This window comes from Perognathus longimembris, chromosome 4 (genome assembly GCF_023159225.1).
Source record: "Perognathus longimembris pacificus isolate PPM17 chromosome 4, ASM2315922v1, whole genome shotgun sequence".
In the NCBI taxonomy this organism is placed as follows: Eukaryota; Metazoa; Chordata; class Mammalia; order Rodentia; family Heteromyidae; genus Perognathus; species Perognathus longimembris.
Genome location: NC_063164.1, coordinates 39,048,642 through 39,074,391, shown reverse-complemented (window position 1 = coordinate 39,074,391; position 25,750 = coordinate 39,048,642). Strand labels below are relative to the sequence as shown.

At 38.8% G+C, this 25,750-nt stretch overlaps 1 protein-coding gene across 6 annotated transcripts in view; it reads left to right on the top strand.

The window, feature by feature from the left end:
• Window positions 1-1,584: 1,584 nt before the first annotated feature.
• Window positions 1,585-25,750, top strand: part of Gulp1 (GULP PTB domain containing engulfment adaptor 1) — a 216,083-nt gene continuing 191,917 nt past the window's right edge. For 3 of the 6 annotated variants that reach the window (XM_048345116.1, XM_048345114.1, XM_048345110.1), the window contains exon 1: window positions 1,598-2,126. The gene's annotated coding sequence lies outside the window, so the exon portion shown is untranslated. Of the gene's footprint in view, window positions 2,127-2,926; window positions 3,046-25,750 lie in introns of those variants that run through there. The other 3 variants (XM_048345115.1, XM_048345112.1, XM_048345117.1) reach the window with 2 other exon arrangements.

Below are 25,750 nucleotides of genomic sequence, written 5' to 3'. Positions count from 1 at the left end.
ATTTCTGTAGGAGTCTAAAGAGTGGTAGAATGTTCTTAATGTGTGGAATCTTGTCTCTGAGATGCTTAAAGTTCTGTAAAAGCTCAGGAGATGCTTAGCATGTAGTTTAAAAGGAAGGGACGTAACCATAATCTTTAAAGCTATCAGAGGCAAAAACAAAAACAAAAACAAAAAACCATGCTACTGTATTGCATTTCCCCCTGTATTGTAGGATAGAGCTCATAATGTTTGATTTCAGTAGCCTAATTTGCTCTTCAGCCCTGGACAAGCTCAAGACTATCTGTGTACTGGAGGCACATCAAGACTTTCTCAAAAAAGGCTCAGCAAATCTACACCACACTCACTGTTCCGAAACATATCCTTTTGAGTGTAGCCTTCTGTGTTAGTCTTTTACTACCATGTTGAAAACCAAAGCAAAGCACCTGTTTGTTTGTAAGTGTATAATGGATTTGCCCATCTGGTCAACCTCTTTTTACTTAAATATGAAGCCACCATTTGGTTTCATTGAATACTCACACTGATAGCCACCACACAAATAGCATTGTGTATTGCTTACACATTCACTGTTTTAAGGTTACCTACAGGAAAAAAAAAAAGCAAATAGTATTGTTCTCACAAGGACTGTTCTACTACTAGAACACCTCTTTTTTTTTTTTTTTTTCTAATCTCCATTACAATGAAGAGGCAAGTATGTCTGTGTGACAGCACTCTCTCCAAACTCTACCCTGTGACTGTGGCTCTGAGAGTTGGATTTCGCAATTGCTTATGCCGGCTGTAATTGAGTAAGGTATCCTAGGGCAACTGGGTGAGGAAGGAGGGAGTGGGCAGTGGATTCTGGCTTCTCTGACCCTGATTCCAGTGTAACACATTGTAAACTCTAAACGTGTTAAATATACCTTTTTCCATTTCCAACTGTGTTTCACCGTCAAGTTGAAACTTGGTAAATTAAATTCTGAGGAGCGTCTCCACAAACTTTAGTGCTCTCATCTTCTGCAACTGGTTATGTGAGAATACTTCTCTCACCTTTCCCAGCAGAGCTTTACCAGGGTCAGTAAGAACAGTTGTTTTGCCCTCCATCGAGAATAAGAAATCCTGAATTTTAAAGTCATGATCCGAATGGGGCAAACAAACATCATTTGGTGATTTTCAAGCAGAATCACCAAATTTTAATTTTTTTTTTTTTTTTTTACAAAAAGTAGTAACAAGGTACAGGGATTCCAGCTAAGTTGAGAAGATGAAGGAAAATAAAGGGGAAAAAATCCGTAGTCAGAGCAGGGGCAAAGACGCTGGTCTTTTTGTCTGATAATGAGCATTTTACTCCTATCTTGTATTTCTTTTGATTTACCCCTCAGCCTCCCTGCCCTCCCCCCCCCCCCACCCCCCGAATTCCTAAGCCGCATGGGCGTTTTAAAATTGCTAGGAAACACTTCGGCAGATAGACTTCACCCAGGCTCCGGGAAAAAGGTTCTAAAGGAAAGGCGGGCGGGGGTGGGGGCGGTGTGGGGGGTGGGGAGTGGGAGGCGGCCGCCTCTGCTTCTGTCCTGGCTGCGGACGAGGTAGGTGCACCGCCCCGCCTGCCCGCAGGCTTCTCTTTACGTCGCCTCCGGGTTCTTCGTGCAAAGGCGGGGTCGTTCATCCGAGGTGAGAGCCGGCGAGGCTGAGCACGGGCGTCCCGTGTGGAAGAGTTCTCGGAGACCGCCAGAAGTGCACCAGCCCGAGTGTGAGAGTTTCCTCGCAGCCGAGAGGGGGAGCCCCGCGTCCCCGTCCCCGCGCTACCCGGAGTCCCGAGCCGGAGCCTCAGTCGCTCGCTGCCAGCGCCCGTTTTGGCTTCAAGCTGATTTAGGAAGAGGAGGGAGGGAGCCGCGAGCGCGGAGAAGGAGCGGACCCGAGCCAGAGGGTCCTGAATTCAGAGCCGTGTCCACACCGACAAACTTTCTTTCCCGGGCCACGGAAGCGGCGCCCGGGCTGCGCGGGCGCGGAGATCGCCCTGCTGGCTGCGGTGGACCCGGAGGCGCTCCACGCCCCTGCCGGGAGCCGGACTCGACTGCATCCCATCTCCCTCCCTCCCTGCGCCAGGTACCGTGACCGCGGTCGCTCTGCTCCCTTCCCCGGCGGCCTCCGGACAGGTAGGGCGCCATCATTTACAAACTGAGCTCCCCAGGGGCGCTGGGCGGCGGGCAACGCTGGCCACCCGGGCTGGTGGAGGGCGGCGCGGGGCTCCGCGTCGCCGCGGGCTGCTGGCCGGGCAGGTTGCACAATTGAGCAGCAGGCAAAGCGCCGAGAAGCCTCGGCCAGCTTAAGGAGGCTAAGACCTGTTGATGCCAGCGATGGCAGTGCTTCATCATGACTGGGGAGCTCAATGAGGTCGGGGCACAGCGTCCTGGAGCCTCTTTTTAGTAGACGTGTGTGTGTGTGTGTGTGTGTGTGTGTGTGTGTGTGTGTGTGAAGTTTGGGTGGCCGTGGTCTGGTGTGCGGGAGCTGGAAGGAGGAGGTGGAGAACCAGAGGATGGGACGTGGCCCAGCCGGCAAAAGTCCCCAGCGAGGCGAACTTCTTCCAGCCTGGCTTCCTTTTGTTGGCTGCCGGGGGGGGGGGGGGGGAGCTGTGGGCTGGGGGCGGGGAGGCGCGGGGCTCCGAGGCCCGGCGCGGCGGGGACTTTTAAAGCCCAGCACGGGTTGGGGCCGCGCTCAGGGGCGGTGTCCACATGGCGAGCCCTCTGGCTGGCCGGGTGTGTAGCAGCTCTTTCTGGACGGCGCTGTGTGCGAGGGGCGCCGAGTACATTGGAGGAGGGGGTAACCTGAAGTCCCGCATCCGGCGGTGAAGCTCTTTCGCCTGGGTCCACCTCTTCCCCCACCCTCCCGCGGCCTCATTGCGCGGATCAGAAGCTGGAGCCTTCGTATCCCCTGTAATCCCGGGCTGAGGCGGGGGCCGGGTGTGTGTGTGGGGGGGAAGTCTGGGCAGGCTGGTTTTCTTGGAATGTGTTTACAATGTTGAATGGGACTTGAACGGGGAGAGCTGGACACGGCCGCTGGGAAGCTCCTGCCAAGGTAGAGTAAGGATGGCATAGCTGGTGGTGTTGGGCTTGGCGCGTCCACTTGCTAAGCCTTGAGTAAACTCCAAGTTAAAGCCGGTCACGGTATCTCTCTTTCTCTTTCTGTCTCTGGATAGTATTATTATTGTTGTTATTGCTGTCGTTGTTGTTATTCCCAACTAAACTCTTGTCTTTTCCTGGCAATCAGACCTTTACAGGCACTCATTAAGTTTACAAGTTTGGCAGAATGTGACATAATTAGGAAAGACATCATAAGTTTGAGCTTGCTTTTTTTTTTTTTTAATGTTGAACCAACTTTGGAAACACCAAGTTTGTGGAGTGTTTTTCATTACCATCATTAATTTGTAGGGCTTGCAGGGGACCAGGATACTTGATGATTCTGTGTAATGCCTCTTGGGTGATTAGGTCCTAAAAGACGGAAGATTAGGAGACCCAGGGAATGTCAGAAGGTTGGAAACAGAAAGAAATTGGACATTTTTCAGATTTGCAAATTGCCCTCTTTCTTGGCCAGTCTTTTCTCTCCTCTCCCGCTGCCCCCGCCCCCCCCCCGTCACCCCCGCCCCCCAACAAGTAGTCTTGCTAGAAAACTCCTCAATTGTGAGTGTGCAGTCGCTGGTGACTACGAGCTTTGCTGAAAAAACAGCGTCCAGACTAAGGTACTGCTCCACTGCATAATTAAAAGGTCTCCTTGAGCTGTTCAGGAGTATTTTCCAAGTTTTTACGAGTGACAGGGAAAGAAGAGAGGAACCTGGCAGGCAGCCAAACTCGATTGAGCTCAGTAGCCAGGCATGAAAGAGACTTGGGGAAGTTGGAGGGGATAATTGGACAGGGGCTGTTGGTTGTACTTGGCTTTAAATAAGGGGTTTCTTCTGCAATGAGAATTTTTAGGTGACTAAGATCAGTCTTCTTGGTGAAAAAAAAAAAAAAGCCCTAAGCACTGAGCCCAGTTGATTATAATTAAGGAAAGTGAGCAAGAAAGGCTAGAGGAGGAAGTCTGGCTTTTCCTTCCTTATCAGTCTCCTGTGGAAGAGCCTGAGCCTGGGCCTGATGCTGTTTGTGTTGATGTACTTTGTCAAAGCCCACACTTTGTTGCTATCTGTCTCCTAGATTTGGACTCTGCGTGCTGAAACTTCAGCCCTTTGACCTTGACCTTGCTTCTTTGTTTTCATGGCCAGTGAGAACTGAGGGCTTGGGGTTTCAGTAGATGGTTTTTCCACTGAAATTGAATAATTCAATGAGGTATTCTCAAAGAGCACAGATTTGGGTCATAGAATTAAAGTAGAAAAATAATGCAAGTTACATATTCACCTTGCGCAGAAGTGATCCCAATCTTGTATCTGAAGAAGTATAAATTGTAGCGATCTGTTTCTTTTACACATTTGCCCAACAGTGAAAGTTTTACTGCTTCTTAATATCAAGATTCAAAATCATCTATGCAAATCAGACCCTTCTTTGATTAAAATTGTTCCTATTTCAGCTGTCTTAAAAAATTGATTTTCAGGAATTTTGGTCTACTTTCATTGGCATGGGAGTTTGGCTTGTATTTCTTGTGGTTTGTATTTCTTTGTGAACTTGAAGTTGTGTGGCCATCAGCTGGCTCTGCAAAATTGTCTTTATGATTCACTCAGTGCAAAGTGTTTTTGACTGAGATTTCACTTTTTTCCACTGGCAAAGTGAAGAAACTTTCCTCCATGTAATTACAAACTTACTGTGAGAGTTGAAGAGCAGAAATGATGTTAGCAGGCTTTTAAACATAAATGTCAGAGGGCTTCTGACTTAACTGACCCAGTTGAATATATGAGAACAAAGTAGGAATATTTCTACCTGGAATAAAATGCAATGATGATATAGCTCCCAATTTACAAAAAAAAACCCTATTTTCACATTTCAATCATAACTTAATCATACATTTTCCTTTTAAAGATATTGGAGAATATTTTTGTTATAATTATAGCTGAGTCATCTCCTTTGAAGAGAAAACATCAATGAATTCATCACTTTTATTTTACTTTATATTTATGTTCATGACCAGTTTTTTAAGGTCCAATTCAGTTTTGTCTTTATGACAAGTTAACACATAAATTTGTAGAACTTGGTTTTGTTCTTAGAAATAATGCTTGAGAGACATGCATTTATAATGTAAGCTTTCTTTTCCCCATAGCCACACAATTTCCCTAATAGTTTGGACTGTTCCCAACAACATTTATTGCATACCTACTGAACTGTTTTTCCTGTGTTTGATTTTCAGTGCTGAACTCTCAGCTATACACACTTGCACATGTTATTTTACCTCTCAAACAGCTTATCTTGGTATGTCATTTGTTGTGTATGTGCCTGTATGCAACTGATGAACTTACTAGTTTTTGATCCAGGAATGACACTTGTAAACTGTTTAGTGTTTAGTTTCACATATCCAGTAGTGCTATTTTTGTAATTCAATATATTACTCTGTATTTTTCTGTCAGGGCACTTGGTCAATTTAAAAGAAAACAGACTGAGTATCAATTGATTAAACAATAAAATCTGGTTAGTAATAGCTTCTTATTTTATACATTCTATTATCAAGAACAATAAATATGTAAAAACTAAGAGTATATGGAATTAAGTGGTTTTTGTAGTTAAAATAACACTGTATTCTTATGAATCACCAGTGAACAAGTGAATATTTAGAATATATATGTATATGTAATTTTAATGTCAAATAACCTCTTTTTTTTTCTCTTAAAACCCTTTTTCCTACTGCTGAATGGAAAAGATGATTTTTATTTAAATTTTACTTAGTAGAGTGGCCTATTTGTCTTCTGAAATCTCTACAGGATAAGAGAGTTATTTTATTTGAATGTAATAATGAACTCAGAGATAGTCAGAGAAACCAGTTGTGTGGCTGGCTGCCTTGAGCTCTGGTCCCTAAACATATTAGAGGCTGGTGGATGGAATAGTGTTTGCTTTAATACATTTAGATGTCAAGAAGCCTAAGTTTTTCCCTATGGGAGCTTAAAATATATTCAAATTGGAAGAAGAGAAATGGCATAAACTTACAACATAGAAATCCTTTTGTTTCTAAACACTTGGAATTTAGACCTTTAATTTTAAGGAGAATGGCTACGAATTTTTCTTCCAGAGGAAGACTCAGAAAACAACACTTAATTTTGTTTGTTTTGGTTTTTTTTTTTCTGAGAAAATGTTTTCAACAACTCTGATGCTGCTTGCTATGCCTGATTATTTTTCATCAAATCACAGTTAATTGACTCAATTTGCACTGAATAAGTGCCCATTTCCTGCTTACTTCAAAATAGTATAGTTTGTGGTAAACCTGAAATTGATTTTTTCTTTCAATATTATGTACTTGATAGTTCGGTAACAGATATTTGAATTTTCTCACATATTACGAATAAGTGACTTGATTTATGTGGCATTTGTAATGGCCACTGCACTTGTGCTACCCCACGTAGATTAGTAGAGCTTTTATTAAGAGTTCAGGAAATTCAGTGGTGGTTTATGCTTGTAATCCTAGCTACTTAAGAGGCTGAGGTCTGAGGATCATGGTTCAAATTTAGCCAGGGCACAGAAGTCTTTTGAGACTCTTAACTTCAATGAATCCCCTAAAAGCTGGAATTCGAACTATGGCTCAAGTGGTAAAGTGCCAAGCCTTGTGTTTAAAGCTAAGGGGCAGCACCCAGGCCCTGAGTCTAAGCAAGTACCAGCTCACAAAAAATATTTTTGGATAAACCCCTATTCATTTTCTAGGGACACCTAAGTGAGCATATGAAGATAACAATACCCACCTTTACACACATTGGGATTTTTGGTATTAATATCTTAGAGATAATCTTCATCCTATGTATTCTGAAAAGTGATGCAAAATAAACCTTAGAAACTAACAAACCTTGGACCATTAATGTTTCTTTCTCTCTGTTTCTGTGTCTCCCTGAACCTGTAATTTTGAAAAGGAAATATTTTTGGATACTCCTGTATTTGTACTAGTTGTCTTTTCACATGGGAAAAAATAACTTCAATTGCTAACTTTGAGCTCAGTTTTCACATTTAGTTTAAAATATTTCCCAGATAACTATACTAGGGACCTTTGACTTTTCTTGTTTTTTAAAATTCTTAGGCCTTTATTATTTATACCTATAAAGAAAGACAAAAGTATTGGGCAAGAACTGGTCACATTCTTTTTATTGTTGGCTTTGATGGTGATGTACTCATGGAAGCCCTTGCTATTCTCAAGTAGAATTTGAGCAGATGTGCAGTCCACAACTATGAAAAGGTAAGTTCATCCAGGTGTGTTTTCTTTTACCTGTAATCCCACCTATAGGAAGATGAGAACAGGCAGATGACAGTTCATGCCAGCCCTGGGAAAAAGTAAGAATGTATCTTAGAAACAAGCTACTTATGGTAGTACATTCCTATAGTCTCAGCTGTTTGGGATATAGACAAAGGAAGATCAGGGGGTCCAAAGCCAGTCTAGCCAAAGAAAAAGAAACTCTAGCTAAAAAGCCACATCAAAAAGCAAAACAACTAGGTCTTACCTCCAGTGATAAAACACTTAACTGATGAAGTGCAAGACTCTAAGCTTCTAGCCCGGTATAGCCAATAAAATGAAAATTAAACTATAGAAAAAAGTAAGCTCACTGTTTAGAAGGTAGATACTACTGATTAGCTATGACATACTGTGAAGTGACAATTGTGTATAAATGTAGTATTTTCTGACATTATATAGTTTTTTGTTTTTTAATCCATATTAAAGTTGACTTGTTTCCTGAAATTCAGTTCTCTAAGAACTCTAGGGATTTTGCAAAAGATGACAAGATGGGAGTCTGGAGGATATAGAGTTCAAGGCCTGCCTCAGTTATGAAAGGAGACCATATCTTCAAATAAGAAACAACAGTAACCCACACATAATTTGGGCTCAATCTTGAGTCTATATTCTTTTAGACATAAAGGTAGTTATTTAGAATGTAAAGAATCTACTAACTGAACCATTAGGAATTTGTGTGTGTGTGTGTGTGTGTGTGTGTGTGTGTATGTATGTATGTATGTATTTGGCAGTACTAAGGTTTGAACTCAGGGTTGACAAGCAGTCTACCTCTACAATTGCAATTTAGCCCTTTCTCCTAAATTATTTTTCAGATAAGATCTGTTGCTTTGTGCTCCTGGGAATCCTGGGACTGAGATTCTCCTTCCATTACCTCCTGTAGAGTTAGGATTAGAGATATGTACCATTCACTGTACCTGGCTGGCATTTTGTTAGAATGGGAACTTGCTAACCTTGTAGCTGAGATTGTCTTTCAAGTCACAATTCCCCCGATTCCCTGTTTCCTGAGTAGTTGAAATTAAGGCATGTGTCACCATACTTGACCTTTATACAGTATTTTTGAATAGTTATCTAATATTCCATAAAGGGATGACAATCTATTCTTCTCACTTGACCCGTATATTTAAAAATACTATTTAATTTAAACAACGTTTTAGCTAAAAACCAACCAAACAAATAGAACATATATGAGTTGGGGGAAAACCCTGTAAATATCGGTTATTTAGAAGTTGCCAAGCAAGAGAATAGTCTGATATTACCTTCTTGATTTCCCTTTTAACCATGCATAACAATCAATAAGGGGATGGATTGTAATAGCACATAGACTCTGTTACATATATGTTAATGTGGATAAGTTGCAAGTACTGATTAAAGTTTTATTTTATAAATGGTACTTTGTAAAAATGTCTCTAAAGGTCAAAGTGTATACTATCTTTTGTAGTCCATAACTTTTGTCTGTTTGAGGACCGATTGACTAAATTCAGAATTTTAATTGCTCGTTAAACATTTTTATTACCTTTTGAAGATGTGCATTATTTTAATTGTTAAATGGTCCTCCAGTACAAATGCTGTTCATTAATGGTAATGCACATAATTACAGAGAAAGTTTGGCTTATTGAAAAGAACAATTGTGGGTTGGGAATGTGGCTTAGTGGTAGAGTGATTGCCTAGCATGCATGAAGCCCTGGGTTCAATTCCTCAGCACCATATAAACAGAAAAAGCCAGAAGTGGTGCTGTGGCTCAAGTGGCAGAGTGCTAGCCTTGAGCAAAATGAAGTCAAGGACAGGGCTCAGACCCTGAGTCCCAAGCCTCAGGACTGGCAAAAAGAAAAAAAAAAAAACTGTATAGAAAAGAACAATTGTATAACTGAATTAATTTCATTGCAATTTATCCATATGCTGTTTTGGTAATTTAATGTAATTACTAAGAGATTGTTGTTTATGCAATGCATTCACTAAAATATAGTTTGGGGCAATTATAATGAAGTCAAATTTGGAGTTAAAAATGCTATCAAAAATGACAAATGCCAATTGATACGTCATGTTTTATTGCTTTATAATAACAATAGCTACTGCCATAATTTTGTTTGAATTATTATTTCTATTTTAATATAGTGACTCAATATATGGGAGAAATTCCTTCAAAAATTTCTGACAACTAGCCAGTAACAAATATTTTATAAATCATTTTAATCCTTTTAGAGGAAGCACTATTATTAAATGTACAACATTGTATATTATCAGAGGCTTATTTACTTACATTAAGTTGTCTAAGAGATTTACAGTAATTTGGAAATATGCTAGAAATGTAAGAAGTTGTGACATTGATTCAGAAGGTGCAAAATCTACTTGTCCTTTATTAGAAGGAAGTGGCAGAGACTTAACTGAAATCAGATGCAATAGGACTTGTTTCCAGATAATGTTGAGATACAGTGGAGACACTTTGGAAGGAAGGGGTGGAGGGCAAAGAGCCTTTGGAAGGAATGTGGAGGTGATTCCCAGACCAGGGAACAAAGCAGTAGGATGAGTTAGGGAGACCATGCAGAGAGCACTTTCAGACAGAATGCATACAGGCAGTGGGACTTGAAACCAGGAGAATGGTTTAGTAGAGTAATGTCGGAATTTTGGAACCAAACAGATGTTTCATCTCTCTCTCTCTGTCTTTCTATATGACCATAATCTTAGTCATTACACATTACACTAGGACCTGAAGAAATTTAACTGGATTCTTCTTGACAAACTATTATCTTCTTATTCTTTCTGTTTCTTTAGAACAAAGCAACATATTTTTTTAAATTATAAGGAAAAGGTTATATATTTTATCTCACATTTCTATTAAATTTCTGAGCATGTACATTAAAAATGTATGTGTGTTTCTATGGTGTTGACTGAATTTGGATGGGCTATGATTTGGTTGGAAATACTTTCTGACAGTGGTCCTTCACTTTTTTCTATTTAAAGAATAACTGTGTTAGGTGTTTTTATTTATTAATTGGTAGTAGATGTAAATAGGTACTTGGAAAATCAAAGTATGTAATATATAGAAGGGCCTGGGCACTGTTCCTGAGCTTTAGTGCTCAAGATTAAAGCTCTACCACTTTGAGCTACAATTCCACTTCCAGCTTTTGATGGCTAACTCTTAGAGATAAGAATCTCATGACCTTTCCTGCCCTGACAGGCCTTCAAACCAAGATCCTCACATCTCATCCTCCTTAGTGGCATATTTGATGTTTTTTCCAATTTATTTTATTGTTGTTTTAGAGGTGATTATACAATGGAGTTACCATTACATACATCTGGAAATAAGCACCTTTCCTGTCACATAGTGTCATCTGTTCCCTCATTCTCTCCCATTCCTTCTCACCCATCTCTACCACCAGTTATATATAAGCTTACTTTTCATCAATGTGTGGTGAAGCCAGTGCACTCCACTGCTGCACTTTTTTCCCCCTTTCCTCTGATTCTGTGCCCTTTCCCCACCCTCCCTCAGAGGATGTGAATACACCATATATAATGTAAAGTGTACAGAGTCAACAACATTTTTTTATTGAAAGATTTATTTAGATGTTTATAACAGATACAATCCGTAAACTTATTAATTTGAGATAACAAATATGCAGAGCTTAACATTCGAACATATAATAAGTCTGAATTACTTTAAATTTCAAGGAATGGTTCTATTCTGGCTCAGAAAAATGATACCCTAAATCTCAGAGTATGGCAACTTTGAACTCAAGGATCAGCTTTAAGGGGTATGGGAATTTACCTTGATCTCCAGGTCCTTTAGACCTCTTCTACCCCCAAGTTCAGAGAGGAGATTCCTCTGAAACTCCTCCCCTAAAAGGGCACGTCTTTACTATGAAATCTTGCTAAGCAGTAAATAGAAAAGTACCCATTGTTGTTTGATACTGGTTTATTTGGAATATATACTTTATTTTGCTATAGGGATTATCTTTTGTCAAGAAGCAATCCATCTTGAAGGCAAAGTAAATGTATGGTAGTGAACTTGGATTCATTTTTGTGTCCTTGCCAAACTTCTGGGTTATGATTAGGCTAATTGTTTATTTTTTGGTGGCCCAAACCAACTTAAACAGGATTTCTAACTCCTTGAAAGGATTAGAGGAGCTATAAAAATGGTATCTTAATTAAAAAAAAAAAGCATGTTAGAAGTAGTAACTTAATTGCAAAAGTTTATAAGTACTTGTGTTTTGTAAATATTTTATAGTTAGTGGAATTCATCTATAAGGTATTCATTAAAGCTAGGCATCAAAGCCAGCCTGGGCAGAAAAGTCAATTCCAACTGTTTCTTAATACAGCTAATCCATCAGTCATCTTACTAACAAAATTTATTCTGATAAGAATGTATCAAGGAGGAGGCAGAGACAAGGAAAAATAGGAACGATTTAATGGGCTCAGACAAGAATGAATTAATCGGAAGTGCAAATTCATAATCCAGTAACTTCACAATGTAATAAGTTTATTGTTTGCCTGGTATCTTTAGTGTATTAAGTATATATATTAATTTAGGAGTCATCAGGGGAGTAGAATAAAGAAAGAACCAAAAATGACCTTAACAGTCCAGGTCAACTTTAATGGAGAGTTGAAGAGGGACCCCATGGTGACCTGAGGAGAATTGGGAGAGGCCAGGCAGAGGCAGAGAGTAATGGGGTAGTGGGGGCGGTGTGGGTGGGAAGGAGGGGGTGCAGTCTCAGGTAGTTGGAATATTGCAAGGAGTTCCTGGACCTGCCCTGAGGTTGTGGTAGGCCTGAAATGGCCTCATACCAAGAGAACCTAAAGTATGGGTTAACAGCTTGGCCTGGTGTGTCTTGCAGGAGGAACTCCGGTGGGAGTCAAAAGAAGGGTGGAAATGAGAAAGTAGGCTTTCACAGTTAGTTTAAGATTGCCAGCTGGAGAATGAGCTGGAGAAGTTCTGGAAGATTCTCTGAGGGAAGTGTAATCAGTGGGCCAAGCCTTGGGAGCAATACTGAGTTATGAGAACAAAGCAGATTGCCATCATAAACATTAACTGTACATAGGAAACATTTAAACACATTTCATGGCCTGATTTGAGTAATTTAAAATTGTACGTCTGCAAGTATGGCTCAAGTGGTAAAGTGCCTGCTTCACAAGTGTGAACACTACATTCAAACCCCAGTACCACAAACACAAAAAAGAGTAAACAACTGTTAAAAATATTTCGTGAAAATTAGTGGCTTCCATCTGTAATCCTAGCTACCTACCTACTCAGGAGGAAGAGATCTGAAGATCACAATTTGAAACCAGTCAAGGCTGGAAAGTCTATGGGACTCTTGTCTCCCATAAACTATGGAGAAGCTGAGAGTTAAGCTCTGTCTTTAGAATTAGAGCACTAGCCTGGAGCAAGCAGTAAATGAAGCTTAGAGACAGCCCAGGACCCCACAACAAACAAACAAAAACTTAAAACCAAGGTCAAGGTCTGTCCCAAGGTTTTCTTTATCTCTTACTGCCTGAAGACTAATGAAAGGATTTATTCAAGCCTAAGGTGGGTCAGGGGGGTAGAGTGCCTGGAAGGGATCCATATCTTTAACTTATCAAAGCCAAGACCCAGATTCCTGACCCTAGAGGTTTGATGGTTGGATACTCTTTTGTATATCATGATTCTGTAACTTCTTTCCTAGCCCAAGGACCCTGGTTCACCTGTTACCTCATTCCTGTAGGCTGAAACTAGAGCTATAATTTTTCAAGGCCAGTGTCAACTATTCAAAGCCTCATGGCCAGTATTGTAGTTCTCAAAAACATTTTGCTTTTAATCTGTTGAAAGTGAATTCCTTTCCCTGTTACAGTGAAATCCCCCTTGGTTTATTTATTTACACTATTGGAAAGAAAGTGTATTCCTTTCCTAATAAACTTTACTATCTTTTTTTTTTTTTTTTTTTTTTTGCTACATTTCCTTTTGGCATATTACCTGAGCTATTCTCTCTGGGTGCAAGACACAAGGCAACTGTGCTAATTTTTAGGTAACAGACACATGAAATGTTTAAGAACAAGCGAGAAGAGTCTCTCCTTGGTCAAATTTTTCATAAGGAGCATCTGAGTCCTCTTCCCATATAGGTTTTGCCTTTTTTAGACTCCTTTACTACTGCATTGTCCAAATTTAGCAAAAATCCTACCTACTCCCCCTGGCTGTCTCAGTATCTGATCATACTCTCTTGTAATTGCATTTCTTGCTTTCCCTGTCTGCTAGATAAGTGTCTGATTGGCCTGACCTGCATGCAGCAGGAATCCTGTCAGATTGGTTTAGCCAGAACGTTGCCTCTATATATGTCATGCTTCCTCTCAGTATTTATTTTTTATTGCTGCTTTTCTTGCTCACTAGTTGTAAATTTGCCATCTTCTTTTTGTATTGGGGCTTGAAACTCATCTCACTCGTCTGTGAAACACCACTACAGTGGTTCCTGTGGTTATGGTGATCCTAAATAAAATCGGCCTTACAATTCTTCAACAAATATTGCTGTTTTTATGAAACTCTAGTTCACTGAGATGATTAGCACTTTAATGATTTTCTTGTCTTAGCTTTTTGATAGCTTAATATTGTATATAATTTCAATGTTTTTTCTCAAAGAATGCAAATAAATGCAGTCTTTTTTTCCTCTAAAAATGGGAGAAATTACTCAAAGCTGAAGAATTGACAAAAGCAAGGTACACATATGTTTTAGGACATTAATATTCCTCTAAGCTAAGGAAGTATTTCAAACGGAGACCAAGACAAGGAGAACTGGGACAAAATTTATGAGCCTCAAAGAATAGATGAGAATCATACTGGGCAGCTTAGTTGGGATGGAGGGGGTGTGAGAAATAGAAAGCTAGAATGTGGCTTAGGTGACTCAGATGATGAGTGGGTGAGATGCCAATAGGAAGGTTACGTATGGTGTGTTTTTTTCTACCTGCAGTAAGGCTGTGTGATAACTGATGACTGGACAATATGTGATCTATAGCAAGGTTGATGGCTTAGAATTAGTATCAAGGTATATATTGGAGCATGTATATTGGAAAGAGACAAAAGCAAGTAAAGAGCCAATAATGCAAATTCCAAAGGGGAGTGAAAGACATCAGAAGAACAGTTACTGGTGAAGATGTCAGAAGAAATAAGACCTCCTGCATTACCATGAGTGAGATGTCTATTTTACTGCTTTGCATAAAAATGCAATAAACATGCTTGAGATGCTTGATCCATGAGATCATGACCCTCAGCCCTGGCAACTAAAGAAGTCACCACACTAGGAAAGTTAAGCTGAGAGAGCATTCTCAGAGGAGTATTGTTTCTTTAGAAGCTGTCATCCAGGAATTGTTGGGAGAGGAGGAGCTCTATTTGCCATCACAGGGTAGGAGTGCTCACTGGTGATTTTTTTTCCTAGGATAAAAGGGGAAACACCTTGTGGGATTCTGAATGTGAATGCATGCCATTTGGCATAGAAATTATGAAGTAAATCTCATGATCTACTTGGGAAATTTCATTAGAAAATATAAGTTGGTTCACTGTAGATTATAAAATGAGGAAGAAGGTAAGAAGCCATATAATTAAATTTCTAACCCCTGCCTTTGCTATTGTAATCAGAGAAAATTAAAATAATCTACCCTTCTCACACCTGTAAATTTGTCTTTCTCTCACCAAAAGGGGTGTTGTGCACAAGAGAGTAATGATAAGAACAGACTATAGAATGTTATGATCTACGGCTGGAAATGTGGTTTAGCAGTGAAAGTGCTTCCCTTGATGCATGAAGCCCTGGGTTTGATTCCTCTGCACCACATAAGCAGAAAAAGCCAGAAATGGTGCTGTGGTACAACCAGTAGAGTGTTAGCTTTGAGCAAAAAGAAGCCACGATCAGTGCCTAGGTCCTGAGTCCAGGCCCCAGGATGGGAAAAAAAAAATGTTATGACCTAAACACTGTATTATTTTATTTACTTATTCATTTACTAACTTATACATGATAAAGAGTCTTGTCTGAAGTTCCACAGGAAACCAACAGTGGAGAACAGATGGTATTCTGTGTACTCAGAGCAGTGAATCTTAACCACCATAAGCTGAGGCCATGTCTATGGAGTGCTGAGACGAGAATAGAGCATCTTTGAATTATCTGACGGCCTAGACTTCTGAGTAATGCCTGAGTTCATTTCTGTCCCTCTGATCACAACCAGCTGCTCATCTTGTGCTCTTAGATAGCAAGTTGGAATTCTCAAGTGATAAGAAATTTACTTATTATATCCTACTTAATTAAATAACATATAATAATCAACCCACTGACTAAATTGTGTTCTCCTTTGGCTTTTGCTTGATGTGATTTGTCAGTAAAGCTACAGTTTGAATTACAGAAGTGCTAAAATTTGGATCTTACATGCTTTCTAGCTGAAGTTTTGAAGATTCAGTCCCCAAAAGGCACTATTAGAAGTTTGTGGAAACTGGGAGGTCTCCTGGGAGGTCTTTAGGTCATTGGAGCCTTGCCTTCCAAGGAGAGTTTAGAAACCAGTACCCACATATTCTCTCTCTGTCTCTCTGTCTGTCTGTCTCTGTCTCCTCTCTCTACCTTTCTCTCTATCTTTCCCTCCCTCCCTCCCTCCCTCCCTCCCTGTCTTCTGGTTATATGGTGAGCAGTTTCTCTTGGCCAAGTCTGGTCTTGTAGGCATTTGTAATCCAAATTTTCACTTTACTAAGAGCAATTGGAATCTCTTGAAAGGTTAAAATGAAATAGGTAATAAGATTCTATATGTAGCTTAGAAAGAGTTATTTCTCAGTTGTTTCCATATTTTGGCTATTGTGATTTGTGTCGCAATAAACATGGATGTGCGGATGTCTTTTTGATATCCTGAGACCTGTTGTTCAGGATAGATGTCTAGGAGTAGTATGGCTGGGTCATAGGGTATGTCTATGCCGAGCTTTGAGGAACCTCCATACTGTTCTCCAAAGTGGTTGTACTAATTTGTACTCCTACCAACAGTGGAGAAGGGATCCTCTTTCCCCACATCCCTTCCAACATTTGTTGTTGGCTGAGTTCAGAGTATAGGCCATTCTAACTGGACTGAGGTGGGTTGTTTTTATTTGCATTTCCTTTACTGCCAGGGATGTTGAACATTTCCTTATATGTTTCTTTGCCATTTTTATCTCTTCTCCTCTGAAGTCTCTCTTTACCTCCTTTGCCCCTCTACAGGTGAATGGATCCAAAAAATGTGGTACCTATGCACAATGGAATACTACATAGCTATTAGAAATGATAAAATATTGGTATTCGCAGGGAAATGGTCAGAACTTGAACAAATAATGTTGAACAAGACAAGCCTAGAACACAGAGAACAAAGGGGCACGGTCTCCTTGATATATGACTGTTGGGGGGGGGGAGGGCAGTAGAGACCAGGTCTACGAAACAAAAAAATTCTTTTCAAATGGTATTTCCACAGGTTTGGGTCAGCGACCCTACATTATGTATCTAAAACCAAACAACTACTAAACATAAAAAGGTCTAAAATAGACCTCTCAGTGGGTCACAATAGCTCAACAGCTATGTACATATGATCATATAAGACGAGGATAAGCAAAAACAACTCCAAGAGAAGGATACAGAGGACTCTGTTGTTGATGTTACATTTAAAGTTCTAGGTGAATTTCCTTTGGCATATGCCACGTGGTTACAGAATATGATTTTGGTACACTGGGTATTGTATATATGCCTACCTGATCTAGGGAAGGGAAAGGAAAACAACAGTGTAAGATATCACAAGAAATGTACTCACTGCTTTATTATGTAACTGTTCCCCTTTTGCACAACACCTTGTCAACAAAATTTAATTAATAAAAAGACAAAAAAAGAGAGTTATTTCTCAGCCAATATGTCTAGGTAAGAGACATATACACACCTTAAGAGCTTGATTCCAGTGACATACTTCCATTTACCTTGCCTGTCTTCTAATAATCCATTCCTCAGTGAGAGGACCAGACCATAAGATCCAGTCATTCCTTAAAAGTCAATCAGAGCTCAGGCCCTAGTGATCCTAGCTATGTCAGAGGCTGAGATAGGAGGATTGTGGTTCAAAGCCAGCCCAGGTAGGAAAGTCCAGGAAATGCTTATCTCCAATTAACCATAATAAAGTCAGAAGTGAGGTGTCACTCATGTGGTAGAGTGTTAGTTAGCTTTGAGTGCAAAAGCTAAGTGACAGTGCCAAAGTCCTCTGACAAAGCAACAGTAAGCATACACACACACACACACACACACACACACACACACACACACATACACATACACACATTCCCTTTATCTGCCAACTAAACTTGAAATACCTGAGTTTTTGGGGGGAGGACATGTCAGATCCAAATCTTAACACGCCAAAAAATGGAGTTACATTCATTATAGAGAAATGTATTCATTATATATAGTATGTATATTCAGAATACTTGATGTCAGAAGTGTAATTGTTCTTCATAATATGGTCAGTGGATCACTTGCATGAAGAAGTCAGGAGAGGAAGATGATTGCATATGAGGAGAGAAGAAGCAGAGGCCAGTATGCTGAAGGAATGCCCACATAGATTTGGGAAGTTAATTCTGACTGAGAGCTTTGAATCAAACTGTAAATATGAACACTTACGGTGATAACACCGGTACACCAATGATGAGGTAACTTTGGGAACACAGAAGAAATGCATGCTAGGTATTGGTCTTAGAATTCTTAGGAATTTTTTAATGTTTTATTTAGTTATTAGTATAGGCACATAGGAGATAGAATAGGAAAGATGATAGACAGCCAATCAAGAGCTCCTATGGAATGGATTCCTTGGGTATCATGGTATCTTAGAAAGCTGAAGCTGTCATAAAAAAAAAAAATCACAAGACTTAGTGGCTTAAAAACATGGAAGCTGTGTGCTCTTGCATAAATATTTTTGCTCTACCACTTGAACCATACCTTCCTTCCTTCTTTCCCTTCCTGTCTTCCTCCCTCCCTCCTTCCCTTCCTTCTTTCTTTCCTTCCTTCCTCTCTCTCTCTCTCTCTCTCTCTCTCTCTCTCTCTCTCTCTCTCTCTCTTTCTTTTTGCCAGTCCTGGGGCTGAGGACCTGGGCACTGTCCCTGGCTTCCTTTTTGTTCAAGGCTAGCGTTCTACTTCTTGAGCCATAGCACTACTTCTGGCGTTTTCTGCTCATGTGGTACTGAGGAATTGAACCCAGGGCTTCATACATGCTAGGCAAGCACTAAACCACATTCCCAGCACTATTTTCTACCTTTTTGCTGGTTCATTGGAGATAAGAGCCTTGGGGGGTTTCTGTCTAAGCTGGCTTTGAACCAAGATGTTCAAGTCTCAGCCTGCTGAGTAGATAGAATTGTAGGCATGTGCATGTGAGAGGCTGAGACTGGGAGGGTAGCAGTTCTAGAGACCCCTATGAGAAAGAAAATAAGTTGAGTATGTGCATGCATGCCTGTTATCCCAGTTATGGTAGGAAGTTGGTAGTCCAGAGTGGCCCAGGCACTATCTCAAAAAGACACTATCTCAAAAAGTAGCCAGAGGGGACAAAAAGGCTAAAGGTGTAGCTCAAATGGTAGAGCACCAGTCCAACATGATCAAAGCCCTAAGTTTAAACCCCAGGACTGTCCTTCTTTCCTATAGTAGAATACTGAAGTTTAGTGTGCAAAAAAGTGTCGTCCTGACCATTTCAATTTTTTTCAGTTATACTTGGGGTCTCACTGACCTGTGATTTAAAATTTTTATTTATATATAATTATATATATAAATTTTTGTACATACACACACATATGCTATGTTTTTCAGCTCTTAGCTATACCAACTACATGGGGTAAGAAGAACTTGGCAGAAGTGACTCCGAGTCCTGCAGATCAAATTTTAGGATTTCCAATTCATGCTACTATTAAAAATACATGTGGAGTGCTGTGGATTGATGCTGTCTAAATAGAAAATTAGTAATCAGAAAAACATAAATCATTTGGTTGTGGTTTCTGTCAGAACCACGAGGCAGGCGATTTTTCAGCAGTAGACAGCTGATTGAGCCTAGGGAAAGGATGAATGTATTCTAACCAGGTGTCACTTGGACCAGTTCTGGCCCTTTGTTTTGTCTCTCAGCCCTCTCAATTTGGCTTATTTTTCAGTCCAGTAGCTGTGTCTCTGATTGCAAGGCTCTGTTATCTGGATTCTACAGGACTTCATTTTCTGGTTGCATATATTAGCACCCACAGGTGCCTTAACTCAACTAATTCTGGTAATGGAACAAGGCTGTATCTGTGTTTCTTCCTGATACCTGCACAAGCATTAAAGTAAATTAGGCCTCATGAACAGAATATGATTTTCAGGCTTGGTATTTAGACGGCATCATTTCCACCAAGCACTAAAGGAAAACTGCACTTCACTTTGTAAATTTACACAGGAAAGCCATTACCTTAGAAGTCTAAGAAACTAATTTTCCTCCATACAAAAAAGTGAACATTACAAAATCAGCCCTGCGTCTCTGTGTGTGTGTGTGTGTGTGTGTGTGTGTGTGTGTGTGTGTGTGTGTGTGTGTGTGTGTCTGCATGAGCGCACTGGTACTGGAGCTTGAACTCAAGGCCCGGGTACTCCTTCTTAGCATTGTCAGATATCATCCTCCCGAGTTACAACCATGAGCCACTAGTACCTAGTGATATATTTTTTTTAATTTATATGTCTCCTTCACTTCATGTTTTTAATTTTTTATTATTACAAAGTTGATGTGCAGAGCGGTTATTGTTATATAAGTCAGGCAATAAGTACATTTCTTTTTGGACAATGTCATCCCTTCCCTCACTCTCTCCACTTTATTTCTTATGTGCTAAACTTTTGCAAGCAAATAAGTGAGTGTAGTTTCAGATCTGAAGGGCTACATTTATGAATATTTCGGTATCTCATTTGAGCATTCTGTAACAAGGGAGATATGAAGAATTACTTCTGGATTATCTCAATGGTTGAGGAGTCTTGAGGAGACTTCTTTAGCTAAATAAGAGATGTTTAGCTTCTCAGTATCTTTTTCCTGAAATGCAAAGGGAAGATAATGGTATGAACTCTTGTGTGCATTTCTAGGAGTTAGTAAAGTAAGACCCAATTGCATCATAGAGTTTCATGCAACATTGGTTGCATTGGATCGCGCTGTTTGGAGTTCATGCCATCTTCTGGATTTAGACAGCAGGCAGCTTTGGGTTTCCTTGTTCTCTTTGTCAGATCACCATCTAAGCTTCTGAAAATCATTAAGCGGGTAACACTTCTTTTGCTTAACAAATGGTGCTGGCAAAACTGGTTCAACACCTGCAACAAATTAAAACTAGATCCTTATATATCGCCCTGCACCAAATTCAATTCCAAATTGTTTGATTGTTTGATTAAAATTACTGGGTTTTGCATTTGATTCCAACAAGTTGTTTGTTTTTTCCTTCACTTTTGAAGATGTAACATCACTAAAAGTCTCTAGTTAGGAAGAAAATCTTATGTTATCTTAACAGTACATGTCAATATAAGGGGGACAAATAACCTCTGACAATGGATCAGTGTTATTTTCCAGCAGTTCAATACCTCTGTCACATTCCCTCCTTCCCCCAAAATAAACCTAAACAGATTTCAAGGTTCAATTTCCATAGTTGCAAATAACCTGTTCCTACAATATCAATCTCCTTCATTGTCCTTACCAATCCAACCTCTTCCTGTTATTTCCCACATACCAACAATCTGTGTCTCCCCATCCCCTACTGATTAACAGCTTTCATTAAGTTTCTCTAAGCTGTCCTCATATATACTTGTAGTGTATAGAAAAGTTATTCACACTCTTTTACCGTGCAATCTTTTTTTTGTTTTTGTTACCAGGTTGTACTGGGTATAGAACCCAAGGCTTTATACCTGCTAAGCAGTTACTCTACCACCATGCTGCATCTGAAAATCTTAAATTTGTTTTTTGTTCCAGTTCTTCTTAGGAAAGTACAACATTGACAGGAATACAATGCTGATGTAGAGAGCTCATGTTGAGATATTTTAGACAGTTCCTTCAGTATAATTCAGAAACAACACATTAGTTGTCAATGTGTTTCTTTCATGTCCTATGCCTTTTTTTTTTCACTAAAAACAAGAAATTTAAAGATAGTTATGTCTTTCTTCTTTTACAATGTAATGGAGACCAAAAGGAAAAATAATACAGGAAATGTGTGTGGATTAACCTAATGAAACAATACTGTTTGTCTTTCAGCCAGGGTCTTGCTGAGTTGCTCAGATCAACTTTTCACTTGGAATCCAGCAGCCTCAGCATAAGTATTTAGCAAAACCAGGCACCTTTTTCTTCATCATAAGCAGAAAATAAGCCCAGCTCTTACTGGCCATGCAAGATTATCCTGGCTAAGTCATCACCTCATTTCATCCCATGGAAATTTTTATTACCTGTTTTCTTTAATCTCATTGATTACTTGGGAAGATACTCAGAGATGAAGACTTCATTTGTATGTTCATGATCTTTTCAGATTCAACTAGAACTTTATATTTAATAAAATAGAAATTGTAGTGTTTTTTTTAATGCTGTTAGCATCATCTAGTTATTGGTCTTTTGGTTGATGTTTTAGGGGCTAGTCTAAGACATGTTTATATGTATTCATTCTATTATTTAGTATAATATTTAACTCTAGAATTGTATATATTAAGAATATATATATACTAGTGTATTTATTATGTTATTCTTTTCTTTTATGCTGTGCTGTATGGAACAACATATTAGAGAAACATGATTTCTTAGAATAAACTAAATTTTGTCAGAGGTTTTATTAAATACAGCTTTTTCATTTTCAGAACTTTTGTTGTGCTGAGGCTTTAACTCAGGGCTTTGTGTTCTTGTTTGGCTTGCTTTCTCAGCAGGCACTCTACCACTTAAATCATATGCCCAGCCTTACTTTTTTACTAGTTAATTGGAGATGGAAACTTAGATTTTTCTGCCTGAGCTAGCTTCTATGATCCCCCAGGTTTAAGCCTCCAGAATAGCTGGCATAACAGAAATTAAACACTGGTATCCAGCTTGTTGTTCATTATTTACACCTTGGAAAACTAAACCTTAATATCAGGCAAAGTTTTACTTAGCTATTTAATATAAATGAGCAAACCTTATCAAACCTGACATTATAATTGTAGTTGGATGAAATAACTAGTTATCTTCTAGTATGTTTTTGTCCCATAAAATGGTATGTTAATAACTGAGGGAAATAATTCTTTTTCTAGAAAAGTGCAATTATTTCCTACTTAGGATCATAGGAAAGTAGTATAGAGAAAATTCAAATTAATTCTTTACCTGTTCATTGATGGTTGCCATGTATATTATTTTAACGAATCATTATAACTTACACTGAAGTCGTAAACATGGATGGAAATAATTTTAGAGGTTGTGCAAATATTTTATAACTATTCAGAATTTTATACACTCTTAAAAATGCCTTAGGTGTCCTGATGGTATCATATCAGTTTGTTTAATTTCAGACAAGTACCAAAGTAATAGTATGAATAAGATTCCCAGTTATAGCAATAATACATAGAAAGTATTGCTTTGGTAAACTTGATATGTAAGAATTCAGTCCAAGATATAATTTAAGTTATGAGTGATATTTATGTTCTAAAAATGATTTATTTATGGAACACATTATAGGATATTTTTAATTAGCAGCATTCCTTTAGGGAACTATGACTAAAGATATTACTGCAATGCTTAAACAATTTGTATTTAATGAATAAGATATTCATATTAAATGACCACAGGCTTTAGCAAAATTTTACAACTTGCTTCTGGGAAAACTTAATCTTTGCAAAGTTATTACACATAAATGCCTTCAAGTGTAAAACATTCAAATACTCACAAGAGAGAAAAATATGAATTTTTTTCAAGCAACCCTCCAACTCAAGCTTCTTAGCGGTAATGTAATATTAAGAGTTTATTATGTTTCATCTCAGCACACAATTCTATTTCCAAGTGTATACACTTTGATGTTAATACCTGAAAAAGGGGGGTGATTATAATATGCATTCTTTTAACTTTAGTTCAAAGAGATTAGCATTCTTTTGACTCAGATTTGCTTGTTAGCTGAAGTCCACACTTTATTATTTTTGTCAAATCCACCCACCCAAGTATTGACCCCTGACACTCGGAGTAGTCTCCCTCTGTTAAGCATTTTCTTTGAAGCAATTCTAAGGGATGGAAGACATGTCTTCAAGAGCATGAAATAATTGTGCAAAGTCAGTTGGTTCATTAAGTGAGAAATGTCACTTACATATAAGGATTTTTATTTGGCAGATGTTTGGTAAGATTTTCCTCATTCCTTTGTGTTTGTGACAGTTGATCCCATATTTTTTTCTCATTAACCATAAAATTGACAGCTAGTAGAATACTTTAGATTTTTCTTTCTTCAATTCTAATCTTCCTTCCTTCCTTTGGTTTGTCTCTCCCTCCTTCCCATACTTCCTTTCTTCTATTTTTTTATCCTTTTCTGTCTCCTTCCTATAATTTCCTCTCTCTCATTTGGTCTGTGCCCTTCCACATTTTCCTTTCCACTCTCATAGTTTGCAGCACATTTGAGAGTGGTGAGCTCAGTACAGAGGTTCTTAGTAATGGCAATATTGGCATATCAGGCAAGATTATTCTTGTTGTCAAGGAAGACTTTCTGTCATTGTATGATGTTTAGCTCCATCCCTGACCTCTTCTCTGTAGATGCCAGTAACGTATCCCCAGTTGTCCAGATGAAATATGTCTCCAGAAAATGTTAAGATAAGCTTGGGGGCAAAAACATTTAATTTGATGTCAAATTCTCCTCTGGTAACTGTTGGTAAAATGACCCTTAGGTAGATAATTGCAATATCTTAGTGTTAGTAAACTCATAATATTTTCTCTGACATATTTTTTTTCAAGGATTGGTAGCTATTCCTATGGCTGTATATTTCATGTTAAGAGGTATGATTAAAAGTGCCATAGTACAATAGCATTAAATTTCTATATAGCTAGTATGTAGTTCACACAGAAGGCTACAGAAAGCTGAGATCTGAGAATTATAGTTCAAAGCAAGTCAAGACAGAAAAGCCCAATAGATTCTTATCTCCAGTTAACTGCCCAAAAGCATGAAATGGAGCTTTGGCTCAAGTGGTAAAGCCTTGAGCACAAAAGAATAGTAATAGCACTCAGGCTCAGAGTTCAAGCCCTAAGATCAAAAGAAAGAAATAAGGAGAAACATTCTATCCTCACCCATATATATGAACTTACAATCTTTTTATGTTTAATGAAGTGCATTAAAAAACAAAATCTACAGAAATTTCAGAATAGTTGCTGGATAGTAAAGTCTAAGTGAATGTCAATTTCTTTTATTATATGATTCCTTAGCATTTATTTTCTAGTCAGTGAATGTGAGAAATCTTCAATTTACATGGAAACCACATAAATTGAGATTTATGTATTTTTGCCTAAGATTTGGAAAACTTAACAAGTATTTTAATAATGATAATCATATCCTTTACAACACCTAAGAATTGTTGTTAGATAACATTTATCTTTCAAATTAAAAAGTATTCTCCTCCCACGGAATAGGAGCAGTACCAACTAGATGGATCTGGACAATGAGACTTAAGCTACTTCAAAAATATGCTTCCTGTATTTTTATACTTAATGTGCTTATTTCCGTCCTTAGTATATATTCATATTTAATGAATTTCCTGTTAACTTTAAAAGAAATTTCTATTATGGACTATTTTAAAAGCATTACCTACCTCAACATTTGCCCACTGTGTAGTTAAATCACTTCCTTTCCAGAAAGAATGTTCAACTTGGAAGTGGAAATTTGATTGTGAAAATCAAACACTGTGTTGATTTTATTGTATCAATTTTTTCCATTTTTAATACGCTGATCTAAAATATGTTGTTTCTGGTTTTGCTTTTATGATGCTTGTTTGTGACCACTTAAACCAGGTTGAAATTGGCAAATGCAATAAAAAGTTGAATTTTTTCTTTGTTTTCAAATTAACCTAAACTATATTCTAGAAGCCAGTACTATATTAATACTAATAGTGCTTCTAGCTATAATAATATACACAATTTTCCATAAACTGAGAAGAAGCAAAATTAGTGCAACTAGTATTTTGATACCAATGCCACTAAGTGTAGTGGATCTGAAATGGAAGTACAATGTCATGCCAAAATGGTTTTTTTTTTTTTTTTTTTTTTTTGCCAGTCCTGGGGCCTTGGACTCGGCCTGAGCACTGTCCCTGGCTTCTTCCCGCTCAAGGCTAGCACTCTGCCACTTGAGCCACAGCGCCGCTTCTGGCCGTTTTCTGTATATGTGGTGCTGGGGAATCGAACCTAGGGCCTCGTGTATCCGAGGCAGGCATTCTTGCCGCTAGGC